The sequence below is a fragment of the Lissotriton helveticus genome, chromosome 3_1, assembly GCF_964261635.1.
Source record: "Lissotriton helveticus chromosome 3_1, aLisHel1.1, whole genome shotgun sequence".
NCBI classification, from domain to species: Eukaryota; Metazoa; Chordata; class Amphibia; order Caudata; family Salamandridae; genus Lissotriton; species Lissotriton helveticus.
This window is the reverse complement of record NC_136061.1, coordinates 965,311,479-965,326,063: the sequence shown is the minus strand read 5'-3', so window position 1 is coordinate 965,326,063 and position 14,585 is coordinate 965,311,479. Positions and strand designations below refer to the sequence as shown.

Below are 14,585 nucleotides of genomic sequence, written 5' to 3'. Positions count from 1 at the left end.
GTTGCGGATTTCCTATGGTAGCCAATCCTAACTATAACTACCTACTGGCGACCGCCAGTAGGTAATATACATATACATACACAGTACATAGTGAGGGCGAATATCTCCGCATGGTAAAATATAGGTGAAAATAAAGAAAGTTTACTCCAAAATAAAAGAATTTTATATTAAGTATTAACGTAAAATTAATTTATGTAGTTACCCGAATGTAGAACAAAGTTTTTAAAAAATGCTACAAAACTATTAATTTTGAATTAAAACTTAAAATTAGTGGAAATATATTACATTCAAATTATTTTCGGTTATAAAATAAATGTATACCTTAAGATCAAATTTCTTGATTTTAAAACTAACCATGAATTAACATTGGCAGTAAAATCAAGCACAATATCTGGACAATGTACAGCCGTATGGGGGACGACAGAGACTTGTGACTCATTCTTTAGGGAAAAATCATGCATGAGGTTATCACGAATCATAAAAACAGACACACCCCTCAGGACAATAGGTTGAACCATTTACCCAATCTCTTTACGAAGAGTTCAGGGCAGCCCCGGGCTTCAAAGAGGGGTTCCTCTTGAGTTCCGCACCAGTCCACTCCCCGTCTCCACTCCCGCATAGTAGAGGGTTTGGCCTGGGACCAGAGTGAAGAAAAAAAATATTTTTAATGTGCATTAATAGTTGTTAAAAGTGATGTATAGACTTAATTGAAAGTAATTTAATTGCTTCATCACAGGTTGTGTTTCACAACATAGCCAGATGCATATGTCCATGGGTAGGCCCCAGTAGGCTCTTCGGAGACGGCGTTTGATCATTTGTTTACCACATGTCTCTACAGGGTACAAGTGTCTTCCTTTACTTGTTAGTGTGCATATATTGTGCACCTGTGCTTAATACGTAAGATCTTATTGCAGTACCAAGGAAAACAGATCACACAAATCTCATAGATACTTGCCTTAAATAAAAGAATCCCAATCTTGTCTTGGTACCCAAATTTCATGTGGCACTTGATACACAATGAAGATAATGGTTATATCTCCTTCAACAAGTTCACCTTAAAACGTGGTCATATGTTTGGATAAAGTATTGTCAGGAGTGGTGGCATGCCACCAAAAGAGTATTTGAAACTATATTTACATCTGGGAAGCTTTCCTTGCCTGAAATTTAGAAGGGTGGCCCAACTTGTAATATCTCCTGAATCAGTTTACATAATGTCTCCATTTTAGGTGAAATTGCTTTTTTCAGAAGGGAACATAATTTATGTGTGAAACATGGTATAGGAGCTGAATAATACAAATGGAGTGAATCTCACTGAAATATGATCCTTTGTGTGAATAGAGTAGTCAACTAAATTTGCATGTTGGATTGTAAGCACAAATTTTAGAGCTGCAAATTTTAACATATATTACTGGGGAATGTGTGGAATACTAAGGCCTTACGCATCTTAGAACATTCATTTTGCATGATGCTGAAAATGGAATCCTGATATATTCCACATTAAGTGCTCAGTGATATAACAAAAGGTCAGGTAGGACTAAGTGCCTCTTTAAAAGAGATCTAGGGAACCTGGAACTGGGGGGAGCTGGAATTCCAAAGAAATTCAGATGGGAGAACTTATTATTAACCAAAGTTGACTTTTTGTTGATTTAACTATGAAAAGCCTTGAATAAGAAGTTAATCTTGTCTGAAATAATCATCTTAATTGATTTTATTCCTTTTATCAATAAGGGATGTTTAGATAATTGTGAGAAGTGTGATTCAATTTGATTTTGATTTGAACCAGGCACCCAAAGTTGCCTGAAATCATTAGTTCTTATCAACAGGAGATGTAAATTGTACCCTCTTTTCCATGATTTCTGATCACTTGTCAGTAAGAGAATACCCCAAAAGAATCCCACATTGGTGTAGAACTACATACATGCATGAGAAAGATGGCTGTAGGACAGAGGTAAAAGTTAATAAGTTGAAGGCATAGCTCTAGGAGTACAATAAAAATGGAAGTTCATATGTTTACTGATCAAAACTATGAAACAGTTACACACCCTTTAGTATATTAGAAAATCAAAATCTAATATCTTGGATACTGTAAATTTATATAAAGGGCTGGCATTTATTTTGCTATTATAAGCAAGTTCTGAAGTAAAACATTGCTTTCAACAGGAAAAGATTCACTAGTCATTTCTAACAAGGTAATACATATTAGTGAGAACCAGGCCAGGCTCAGAGCTCTCTCCTGCTTTATCTCTTACAAACTGAAAGGTGGTAGTAGGTGCACGTGAATGTTGTGTTTACTGTCTGTGAATACAAGTAAATATGAGCTGAAGAAAATGCACTAATATTAATAAAAACAAGCAATGGCAAAGCCACTAGGTCTGGGTGTAATGTGATGGCACATTAGAGCAAGATACACTGGATGACTGCCAGTCGGGTTTCAGAACAGGAAACAGCACGGAAACAGCGATTCTACATATAGTCGATGATACTCTGCAGGCCCTAGACCACAATAGAACATGTTTACTCATCCTCCTAGACCGGTCATCTGCATTTGACACGGTAAATCATGTAAAATTACTGAAAATGCTCCACAACAGGATGGGAATATCAGGTAATGTGCTGAAATGGTTTGAATCCTTCCTCCAGAATAGAACGCAAAGATTCTTGGTCAACCAATCTCTTTCACCTTCATGCCCTAACACGATTGGAGTCCCTCAAGGATCTACACTATCTCCATCACTGTTTAACCAGTATGTCGAACCGCTTACAGAAATTCTCAGAAATTCCAAAATATCCTTTCATATGTAGGCGGATGACACGCAGAGATACATCAAGATCGCGTCTCTGGAAGACATCAGGTTAATGAATGAGGCCTTAAAAATGACATTACAATGGTTAACAATCAATCATCTGAAGCGAAACGCTCAAACAACAGAATTCCTACTAATCTCACCACCAAAGAACCACACAGAGGTTAAGGAATGCTCCAAAATGATCACGGCGCTTAACTGCACCCCTACCTTAGTTGACTCGGCTAAATCACTAGGAATCACACTCGACGAGAACCTTGATATGAAAGCCCACATCAAATCAATGGCAAAAAGTGCCCGTTTTCATTTGAACTACATTAGAAAAGTGAAACCTTTCATCTCTAAGGCGTATCTCAAACTAGCAGTCCAATCATTGGTCATCTCGAGGATTGAATATGGTTGCACTACTTTAGCAAGTCTACCAAAAATTTCCACAGCACCACTAAAAGCATGCCTCAATGCAGCTGCAAGAATTATCACCGGCTCGAAGAAGTTCGACCATATCTCTCCACACCTGAAAGCATTAAACTGGCTACCGTACGAAGCCAGAATTCAGCTAAAAATGGCATGTATCACCCACAAAGCACTTCACTACAATACACCAAGATACCTTGCCCAGAAAATTGAAGTATCTGGAGGAAATAGACCAGCTAGGAGTGCCAAGAAGCTGGTTCTGAGACCACCCATTTTCCGGAAGAAGAGAACTTATGATAGAGCTTTCTCAGCAGCAGCCCCAGAATCTGGAACTCTCTTCAGCCAAACATTAGAAAAATAACAAACACAGCAACATTTAAGAGGGAAACGAAAATATTTCTAATGAGCAAGTTCCTCCCATTGACAAGACAGCTCATCTTTTGCACCATGACATAGTTCTGACCAAGACATATACTCAAGGGAAGTGAAAAGAAATTCTCCAGCTGAGCTGGGGATACTCGAGGGCGGTACTACACGAATCCTGACCCAGGGTTGGAGAAGATGGAATATACAGGATAAGTGAACTAAAATCTTTTTCCCAAATCTACCTCATATCACTGAACATACTGTTTTAACCCGTTACTTATAGTCTTACAACTATATGGGGGATAGCCTCGACCGGTATTATACTAATCCTGGAATTGTCAAATATAGAATGCACAGGAAAGGACACTTAAAAACTTTTTGCAATCAGGAAGTCGCATTTTTCACCATATAGATAGTTATATCCCAAATCATGTCACTGTATATACTGTGTTAATCGTGTATTTTGTTTTTATCTTTATGGATGTATACTTAACTACGTCATCAATGTGTATAGCTTTACTATACAAGATTTGTCTCTATTCTTCCTCATGCAATGTAAAGCGCTCTGATACCCAAGGGACTTGTTTGCCCTATACAAAACTCTTTACATTAAATAAATAAAAAATAAATAAAGAGGATTATTGTTTTAAAACATTCACTCAGGCGGTTCAATGCAAACACTAGTGGGGTCTTGGAAATGTATTACATTAAAATTATTTTCTGAAGTCTAAGTTAAAAATAGATACCCACCGTAAGAATTTTTTTTTTTTTATGTGCATTAATAACTCAAGCATCCAGTAACATTAGGTGAGTGATGAATACTTCAATGGGGCGTGCCAAGATGTGATTGACAAAGTCTCTAGTCAATGGCCCAAATAGGCAGATTGATGAAAGCTAGTAGTTGAAAGGGACGGATCCAAAGACCACTCAAGCTATATTGTTAGCAATTGGTCATCTGAAATCTGCTCTGTCAAAATCCAGATCTAATAAAGAAACCAGTGTTAACTTTAAGGCACTTTAATTAAATGACTCCTTCTGAATGAAGTTTCAAGTTCAAGTTAAATGTATTTGCATAGTTAATTAAAACCATTGCAATACAAATATGATCATCAACATTTATACATATAGAAATGTTGTAGTTCCTATATCATATATATTTTTTTCTTTTTAAGTCAGTGTTTTAATCAGAGAGAGGAAAAGGAAGTTCTCCTAACCAAACTGTTTTTGAATTTTTCACATATTATTTAAGGGTTGGAGGTACTTATTTCCAGTACGTAACTTCCCTTAACTGCTTATGCCAAACTTCAGTACAAAGTGCAGAGTGCTTAAGACTTTAATTAAGTGCATTAGTGCCAAGAATAGAGTAAATAGAAGGGAGCTTCCTCTTTAATCCTCCATGCTACCATTACACTTGTGCCTGGTGTCCAAAATGGTTATTAGTTATTGAGTTGTCATTTTCTTTTTGCATGACCTCAGGAACTTTGTCAGGCAGCAGTTCAGTTGTGGATCAATGGGTGCAAAACATATCAACACCGCTTGTCTCCTAGTGTGTACCCCTCGCTGTTTGAAGTGGCATTTTAGCAGTTGTTTTCGTTCTTGTAAAAGTTCTTTGCATGTACACAGCAGGTGCAGCAGATCTTCTGCCTTTGAGCCGCATAAGTGACAGGTAGAGCCTGCTTTTTCCTTTAGCCAGGGTGGGAAATGCTGTATACAAGGTAACAGACCAAGTCTGTACTTCAAAAACTTGATTTTTGTGGCTTTGGCATAGCCCAGATCAAAATAATTTTGAGCAGCTAGCGCTGTATAGGTGTTCAGAGTCAACTTGAATGAGATTAAACCAAAAAAGATTAACCTAGCTGCCCAGCCTCTTTTTCTTTCTTTTCAAAAATAATGTCTTTTCTTTTGACTTGTATTTATTTCAAGTTCTCTTCCCCAAAATATTAAACATCAAAACGTATAAAAATTCTACTGTAGGACAAAAGAATATACCTATGAAATGTCTTCATAAAGAATAAAGTGTCCTCAAATGTTACATAATCGATATATTGCAAGTTAACTCGGAGTTCAATTACCTTAAACAGGAACTCTACCTTTGGACTCCTGCCTCTATATGATCATGCAACTCCTTGGTGACCGGGAATATACTGATTAGTACAGTTGAGACTACTTTATCCCATATATTCCGAGCTCTATTAGTATACAAGACAACAAATTATACAAACGCTTTGCAAATATGAAGAAGTATCCAAATGTTATACACTGCATTCATTTAACTGTGATGCGTCTTAGCTGTCAAGCAAAAAACATGATACTCTCCCTGAGGCTAATTTGTTATCAGGTTTACTCATTTTTATTCAATGTTCATCGAAATGTAATGATAACCATCTCCGCTAAGGAACATAATAACTCAGCGAGTTGCCTTGCTCCCACAGGACCATCTAGCAAAACATATTTAACATATCACACACATCCGAAACTGCCTAAACACACTTTTAGCTGCCTCTCATGTGCCAAACACATACATATAATACAACACACGTTATGGGGCTTATATGGTAAGGGAAACTACAATGTCATGAGGGATAGAATGTAGACCGCGGGAAGGAATGTTGGGGAAGAACAGTTATGGTTTGGAGATAATTAAAAGAGTGGAGTGTCCTGTGTTAGAGCCTCAGGATATAAAGGGTTTTTCCTTAATCTGTGCAAGAATGGACTTTATACTGTGGTGACGTTCTGGTCTTGCCTGAAGAGTGTGAAAATCGCACCATGCTGATGTTACTATTCTGAGGATCAACATTGTGGAATTATCATTTGACGGAATTCAAAATAAGACATCTTACCTGTGAGGAGTGAGCGAGCCAGAGTGGATTTTGTTGCTTTTGCTGCTAATTGCTGCCACTTATTGGCACATGAATTGGCGTGAGGTGGTGTACCTGACGAACTGCAAGCAGCACACATGGAGGCATATTTATGAGCCCCTTGCACCACCAAAGCATCACTTTTTGTGACACTCTGTAGGCGCAAACTACAAAACCATATCTATGAGGTCACACAAAGCCATTTTGCGTGGATTTGAATGGCTTCATAGCTATACTGTAAGGCAAGGCAGCGTAAATTGCTGCGTTGCATTACTCTGTGCTCTGGAGGTGTTCCATGGGCGTTGAGGAGGATGTTCCCATGCAACACCCATGGTTTTTTACGTTTCCCTAGATTTACATGTAAACCTGGGCAAGCGCCATAACCTTATGCCTCCCGATGTGAGGTCTTTTTCAATCTGCTGCTTTCTGCAGCACACATAGAAAGAGGACAACGACTCTCAGGATTGTTTTTGTGCAGAAAGGTGTCCATTCCTGCACAAAAACAATCCTGCCTAAAACACAGGCATCCTTGCACCATGGCGATTTTGTAGTTTGCACTACCAGAGTGTCACAAAAAGTGACGCTCCGGAAGCGTAAGTGGCTCATAAATATGCCCCTAAATATTCAACACTATTTTGCCCCTGTACACCCTGGCTAGAGTTGTGCGTTCAGTGAACAAGTCAAAGCTTTCTTGGTGAAGATTGGGCACTTCTCAAACATGAAGGGGCAACCTTGTATTACCAGCAGACCCTCAAGCCTTCAGGCATTCTGGTTTTAAAAGCTGGAATGTGTTGGGAGGTGTGGAAGGGCTATTTTATAAATTACATTGTGACAAATGAAGACCATGGTAATATGGCCTCAGAACAAAAGAAAAGAATACCATTACATTCATTGGGCACCTAAGCCTAGGTGTGTGCAATCAGTTGACTAAGGGGGCTGTTTCGGGGTTATCATGAATTCAATGCAGCTATTAATTATTTGAATAAGTATTTTGCTACTATTGTCTGCAGTGGTATTACAAGGTTCATTTTTTTTAATGAAAACAACAAAAATATGAAATCATTGATGAATATATTTCTGACCTAAAGAAATTGGCATTTGATTGCATGTTTGGGGAGTGGTTAAAAGAAGAATTAATCAGGGCTCAGGTGGTAGTGCAAGCCTGAAATCCTGCAATCTAACAGCATCTTTGGGTTAATGGGGATTCAGCACTAGATGAAGTGTAAGCAACTGTACACAATGCTGACCTTTCTGGTACGTGCAAAAATGTGTTAAAGAAAGACGTTAATGGTAATGATTTTGTGGGAAAGATGAAAAGTGGTACACCTAGCAGGTTATTTAGCAGACCAAATAAGAGTATGTTGGATACCAAGGAAAGTCGTGCTACAGTAAAGATAATTTGGCTTAAAGTAAGGTGTGTCCAGCTGCTAAGGACAAATGTGGTGTGTGCTAGTTGATATGACATTTTGCTAATTTTGGGTGATTTCCTGAAATGTAAGAATAAACCAGACAGATGAAAACTGGAGGAGAGGAGGTCAAATTGTTTGCTGATTCCAGTTCTCCATTTACCACAGTAAATGAGGAAGTGTAGACTGACCTGTTAGTGGGAAAAGACCTGTTAGTGGGAAAAGACCTATTAGTGGGCAAGGTTGGAGATAAACATTTTCCCTTTAATAGAACTCTTGAAGGTTACACAGGTAAAGTAGACACGTAAGGTTTTGGGTGTTTTTCATTCAAATTTAGAAGCTGGTGTGGTCGAGGAAAATTGCATGTTGTAAAAAAAGGAACGTCTGTTTTGAGATGAAGTGATTTTAAACATCTTATTTTAAAGAACAGGGGTCCTAAGGATTCACAATATGACAAGAAGATAACAGTATAGACTACAATCAGTGCTATATTCTGAAAAACGCCCAGCCGGACGTAAGTTTATTCATAGGATAACGTTGGAGTCGTGTTGGCCCAAGGAGAGGCCAAAAATAGTAGCAAGATAGGGTACAGTCCTGTACCTATCCCGAAAGGTTTAAAAGAGATAAACCAGGAAGAGGGAGATAGAACAAAGAAGAAGTTTTTCAGGCAAGCAAGAAGTTTTTGAGCCAGAAGGTGACTTGTAGTTACAGTAAGTGCAGTTACAACAAATTCACCCTGCAGTGTCAACAATTTCAAATAAACATATTAAGTAATATGCTACACTGCATATTGCGTCGACGTTTCGATCCCTAAGGGCTCATAATACAATGGGATCATCATCAGGACAATTTTTACAGTTAGTGCCTGCAATAAATGAAGCCTGTAAAGAAAAAGGGGGGGAGAAATAATGACAATTTTAAGGCCTAGGCCTACAACAAAGGAAAATTTCAAGAAAACTTAATAAACGACAGGGCACAATTATAAGTTAAAAGGCCATTTCATTACTTCAACTCGCCGGTTCTTAGGTGGTGTGATTGTGATTTTTCAAAAAAAATTATTTACATGTGGAGAAGTGCTACACAAGCGGCGTAGTGACATAGGTGTATATCATCGAAAATTGTGCTATATCCGTGGTGACATAGGGGATACTTTTATTGCCTTGTATGTGCTCTGTGATGAAGTGACTCAGTGAGTGAAATAGTGCCTATGGGCAGTCACCTTTCCAATGGGGGCAAGAGTAAGTCTTTCCAGGAGCCGGAAATTGGGGATAAGGGGGTTCACGATGTAGCTCCCTGCGCAGGGTACTGGGTGCAGCCAGGTAAAAAGTGATACCATTAGTCGTGCTGCCATGGTTGTGCAGTATCCAGGTCGGAATTGCACTGAGGGGTAAGGCTTACCTGGCGCTACTACTAGTCGCCTTTGATTGGAATAATTCTTCTTACCGGAGGAAAGGAATTTCCACCCGGTTCGCAACATCAATTGCTGTGAGATATTAAAATGTTGCCGTTAGTCTGGGGCTCAGATTGAATCATTAGAAGTTACTGCAGGGAGGAAAGGAGGCTTACCTGGCCACATATAGTGTGGGCCGTGTAGGGGTGGGAAAAATTCTGTTATTTTCCGTGTTTTGGAGGTCTCCTTCTGATGGATCCTCGTGGTTGCTGGGGATTTTAAGTTTAACCGTAAATGGCACAGCTCTGATACTGGTAGGAGTGCTACAGATATCCGCATTTACATGTGGAAGGCTTACCTAGCTACGTATGTTGTAGCCGAGGGCGTGGAAAGGAATAGGCGCTCTTCTTTTAGGAAGCTTTGAGTCAATCCGTAGAGTTGCTGGAGAGGAAAAATAACCGAATGAGGGACCGGGCTCCGTGAGTTTAACCGTAAATGGCAGGAGTACTACAGATATCCGCATTTACATGTGGAAGGCTTACCTAGCTACGTGTGTTGTAGCCGAGGGTGTGGAAAGGATTAGGCGCTCTTCTTTTAGGAAGCTTTGGGTCAATCCGTGAAGTTGCTGGAGAGGAAAAATAACCGAATGAGGGACCGGGCTCCGTGAGTGACGGAGTGTTCTAATTACCGGCATTCAGAACACGGGCTTACCTTGCTTCTGGATGGAAGCAGCGGCGGGTTGGGCGAGGCTCGATCAGCTTCTGCCCCCTTCACAATGGCAGCGCAGGTCCGCTGTGTGTGGAATCCTCGTGGGCTAGGCTTATGTGGTTGAATACTGAAAAGGAACGAAGGACTAATTCCAGTAGTCGGTATTGGCAGACATCTTGGAATAAACAGGGAGCTAGTATCGAGTGGATACTAATTGGCGGACATCTTGTAATGGTTAATTCGGCAGGGTCCCCAGTACTTTCGATTTGCACAATAATTATGCCTGTAATATCGGGAGTGGCGCGGACATAAGGTCTCTATCAATTGTGATTTGGGCATTAATTAGGTGAGCCTTCCACATGTAAATGCGGATATCTGTAGCACTCCTACCAGTATCAGAGCTGTGCCATTTACGGTTAAACTTAAAATCCCCAGCAACCACGAGGATCCATCAGAAGGAGACCTCCAAAACACGGAAAATAACAGAATTTTTCCCACCCCTACACGGCCCACACTATATGTGGCCAGGTAAGCCTCCTTTCCTCCCTGCAGTAACTTCTAATGATTCAATCTGAGCCCCAGACTAACGGCAACATTTTAATATCTCACAGCAATTGATGTTGCGAACCGGGTGGAAATTCCTTTCCTCCGGTAAGAAGAATTATTCCAATCAAAGGCGACTAGTAGTAGCGCCAGGTAAGCCTTACCCCTCAGTGCAATTCCGACCTGGATACTGCACAACCATGGCAGCACGACTAATGGTATCACTTTTTACCTGGCTGCACCCAGTACCCTGCGCAGGGAGCTACATCGTGAACCCCCTTATCCCCAATTTCCGGCTCCTGGAAAGACCTACTCTTGCCCCCATTGGAAAGGTGACTGCCCATAGGCACTATTTCACTCACTGAGTCACTTCATCACAGAGCACATACAAGGCAATAAAAGTATCCCCTATGTCACCACGGATATAGCACAATTTTCGATGATATACACCTATGTCACTGCGCCGCTTGTGTAGCACTTCTCCACATGTAAATAATTTTTTTTGAAAAATCACAATCACACCACCTAAGAACCGGCGAGTTGAAGTAATGAAATGGCCTTTTAACTTATAATTGTGCCCTGTCGTTTATTAAGTTTTCTTGAAATTTTCCTTTGTTGTAGGCCTAGGCCTTAAAATTGTCATTATTTCTCCCCCCCTTTTTCTTTACAGGCTTCATTTATTGCAGGCACTAACTGTAAAAATTGTCCTGATGATGATCCCATTGTATTATGAGCCCTTAGGGATCGAAACGTCGACGCAATATGCAGTGTAGCATATTACTTAATATGTTTATTTGAAATTGTTGACACTGCAGGGTGAATTTGTTGTAACTGCACTTACTGTAACTACAAGTCACCTTCTGGCTCAAAAACTTCTTGCTTGCCTGAAAAACTTCTTCTTTGTTCTATCTCCCTCTTCCTGGTTTATCTCTTTTAAACCTTTCGGGATAGGTACAGGACTGTACCCTATCTTGCTACTATTTTTGGCCTCTCCTTGGGCCAACACGACTCCAACGTTATCCTATGAATAAACTTACGTCCGGCTGGGCGTTTTTCAGAATATAGCACTGATTGTAGTCTATACTGTTATCTTTTTGTCATATTGTGAATCCTTAGGACCCCTGTTCTTTAAAATAAGTTAAGTAACCCACGGTCCGAAGGTCCCCTACTGGGTTCCCTTGTGTCCAAAAACGTGATTTTAAACATCTGCACATATTTTAGATCCTAACAGTCAGGACCAGGTACTAGTTGAACATGATGATACTGAATGGGTAGTTCCATGCATAAGAAATTTCCTGGAGAGTTTGTAGATTTATTTGGTACTTTAAAGGTGTTGAGCATAAAATAATTTTAATGGACGATGCTGGTACCAACGTTCATAGGGTACAGAATATTCCAGTGGTACTAAAGGAAGAAGTAAGGAATTTGCTGGAAAAACTAGTTGTTTTTGTAGTAATAGAACCCACTGAGGACTCAGACTGGATATCTCCTATGCTAGCGGCCGGAGAGAACAATGGGAAAATAAGACTATGCATTGACCTTTTTAAATATCATCATTGATCAATTTCTGTTTCCAAAAATTAATGAAATGATATCAGTGAAGGACGCAAATTGGTTTTCGATGAAAGGTCTGTCTGTCCTCTGATTGCCATTAAGTACCATTAGATCCAGATTCTATTAATCTGAATGTATTCATTACACCCGTTGGATGTTTTCAATTCAAAAAATGCCTTTTGGACAAGTGTTACACACTGCAATCTTTCAGTAGTAGATGTTTAATCATTTGGGAAAAGAAAAGAGTATAATGTTGTTCCAGAATGATATTCTTATTTTCGGAAAGAACATAATTGAGCAAGAGGGGAGATTAATAGGAGTATTAAATATTCTGGCACTGAATTGTTTGACTGTCAATTATGATAAATGAAAGTCTGCTGAGAAGGATGTGACAAATGTGGGTAATATTGATTAAGAGGGCAACAAGTCCAAACTAGATTCTGTGGATGTTATACATAGAGCACCAGAACTAGCTTACAAGAGTGATGTGCAAACCTTTGTTAGGGCTTGGTGAATTATGTGCTAAATTCATATCAAATCTTCCATCAATGACATACAACATCAGACAGTTACTCAAAAATAAAGCAAGATTTTCAAGTATTTCAGAAGAGGTAGCCACGACGCTCGCCACAATCAAGAGTGGCTCTCCCTGCGACCCGGCCCCCCTACGCTTCCTCAAACAAGTGGCCCCCACCATCACCCCTCCGCTCACGGCCCTCATCAATGCCTCTCTCCTGGAGGGAGAGGTCCCTCCCAGTTGGAAAGCAGCGGTTGTAAAAGGGCTCCTGAAAAAACCTTCATTGGACCCTCAGGATTTAGCCAACTACAGGCCAATCTCCCTCCTCCCAGGAAACAGCAAAATCACAGAGAAACTTGTGAACAAAAAGCTATCTCTATTCCTGGAAGCGAATAACCTGCTCAGGAACTCCCAGACAGGCTTCCGCCCAGGCCAGGGCACCGACACCGCCCTCCTGGCGGCAGTGGAGAAGGCAAGAAGCATTCTAGACTCAGGAGGATCAGTGGCAGTGATCCTCCTGGACTTCAGTGCAGCCTTCGACACTGTCAATCACCAGGTTTTAATCCAGCGGCTGAGAACACGGGAGTGAAGGGCACGGCCTTGAAGTGGCTTGCCTCGTTCCTCGATGGCCGCTCGTTCCAAGTCTGGGAAAACGACAGCCACTCCCCGGCGGTCCACCTCCGTTGTGGAGTACCGCAGGGTTCATCACTAAGCCCAACGTTATTTAACGTTTATATGTCCCCGTTGGAGGAGCTGGTCACCACGTTTGGAGTGACGATTATCAGTTACGCTGACGACACCCAGCTGGTGGTGACCCTCTCGCACCCCAACCAAGAACCCTCCAACCTTCACGGCTGTCTTACGGAAATCCATGGTTGGATGAACACCTCCGCACTCAAGCTCAATGGGTCCAAGACCGAAATCTTGCTGCTTGGACAAAAAGGAGCCTCCGTGCCACCCAACATCTGGCCCGCCTGCCTAGGCGACCCCCCTTCTCCCAAAAACGAAGTTAAAAGCCTGGGTGTATGGCTCGAGAAAGATCTTACCTTCAGAGTCCAGGCAAAGAAAACGGCGGGAATATGCTTTGGACTCCTTAGAGCTTGCAGGAAGGTGCTCCCCTTGCTACCCCCGACCTCCCGGAAACTGCTGATCCAGGGCCTCATTCTGTCCAGGCTGGATTACAGCAATGCAATCTATCTGGGAGCCCCGGAAGCCACATTCAACACCTTACAGAAAATCCAAAACGCCGCTGCCCGGCTCCTAACTAACACCCCAGCAAGATCATCAGCAAAACCTGCCTTGAAGCAACTTCATTGGCTTCCAGTCAGTGAGAGGGTGGTTTTCAAGGCCCTCTGTCTGGCTCATAAACTCCTTCACAACAAAGGTCCTCTTATCCTCAAAAATTTCATTACCCCTTACGCAGCCACCAGGTCACTCCGGTCAAACTAAGAGAACTTCATCACGGTACACAGAGTGAAAAAAGCCAGGTCTGGAGGCCGCCGCTTCTCGGTACATACTGCAAAGCACTGGAATAACCTCCCACGCAAATTAAGAACCGAACCAAACATTCTCCATTTCAGGAAATCTTTAAAAACCCTCCTTTTTCCATGATCCCCTCTCCCTCTGCTGCTGCTCCCTCTTGATTCTGCAGGTTTTAGCGCTGGGATGCTCACGGGTTACTACGCGCTCTACAAAAACCTTAAATAAATAAATAAATAAGTGGTTAAGACGGCACTGGTTTGGAGTCTGGGTGGCATGTGAGATCTTGGTTTGTGGAATTGTGGCACAAGGGACTGCAGATTTGGACCCACTACTCTCAGTGGCCTTTGTTATACTGATCAAACCACCTCCTGCATCTCAGAAAAAGTTGGGGAACACAAACATTCAGGGTGACGTGTAAGTAAACATTTGCCAGTGTAATATTCGGGAAGTGAATACAATGGAGTGGTCTTCATTGTATCTAGTTGCACTCAAAGAACTTCTGTCAGTTGCTGTCATAATCTTTACCATGCGCCCCCACCTAAG

The 14,585-nt window shown here is 41.1% G+C and overlaps 1 long non-coding RNA gene across 4 annotated transcripts in view; it reads right to left on the bottom strand.

The window, feature by feature from the left end:
• Nucleotides 1-14,585, bottom strand: part of LOC144823144 (uncharacterized) — a 683,784-nt gene that overhangs the window by 359,275 nt on the left and 309,924 nt on the right. For all 4 annotated transcript variants that reach the window (XR_013608745.1, XR_013608744.1, XR_013608743.1 and 1 more), the window contains exon 4: nucleotides 523-634. This is a non-coding gene — a long non-coding RNA (uncharacterized LOC144823144). The remainder of the gene's footprint in view (nucleotides 1-522; nucleotides 635-14,585) is intronic.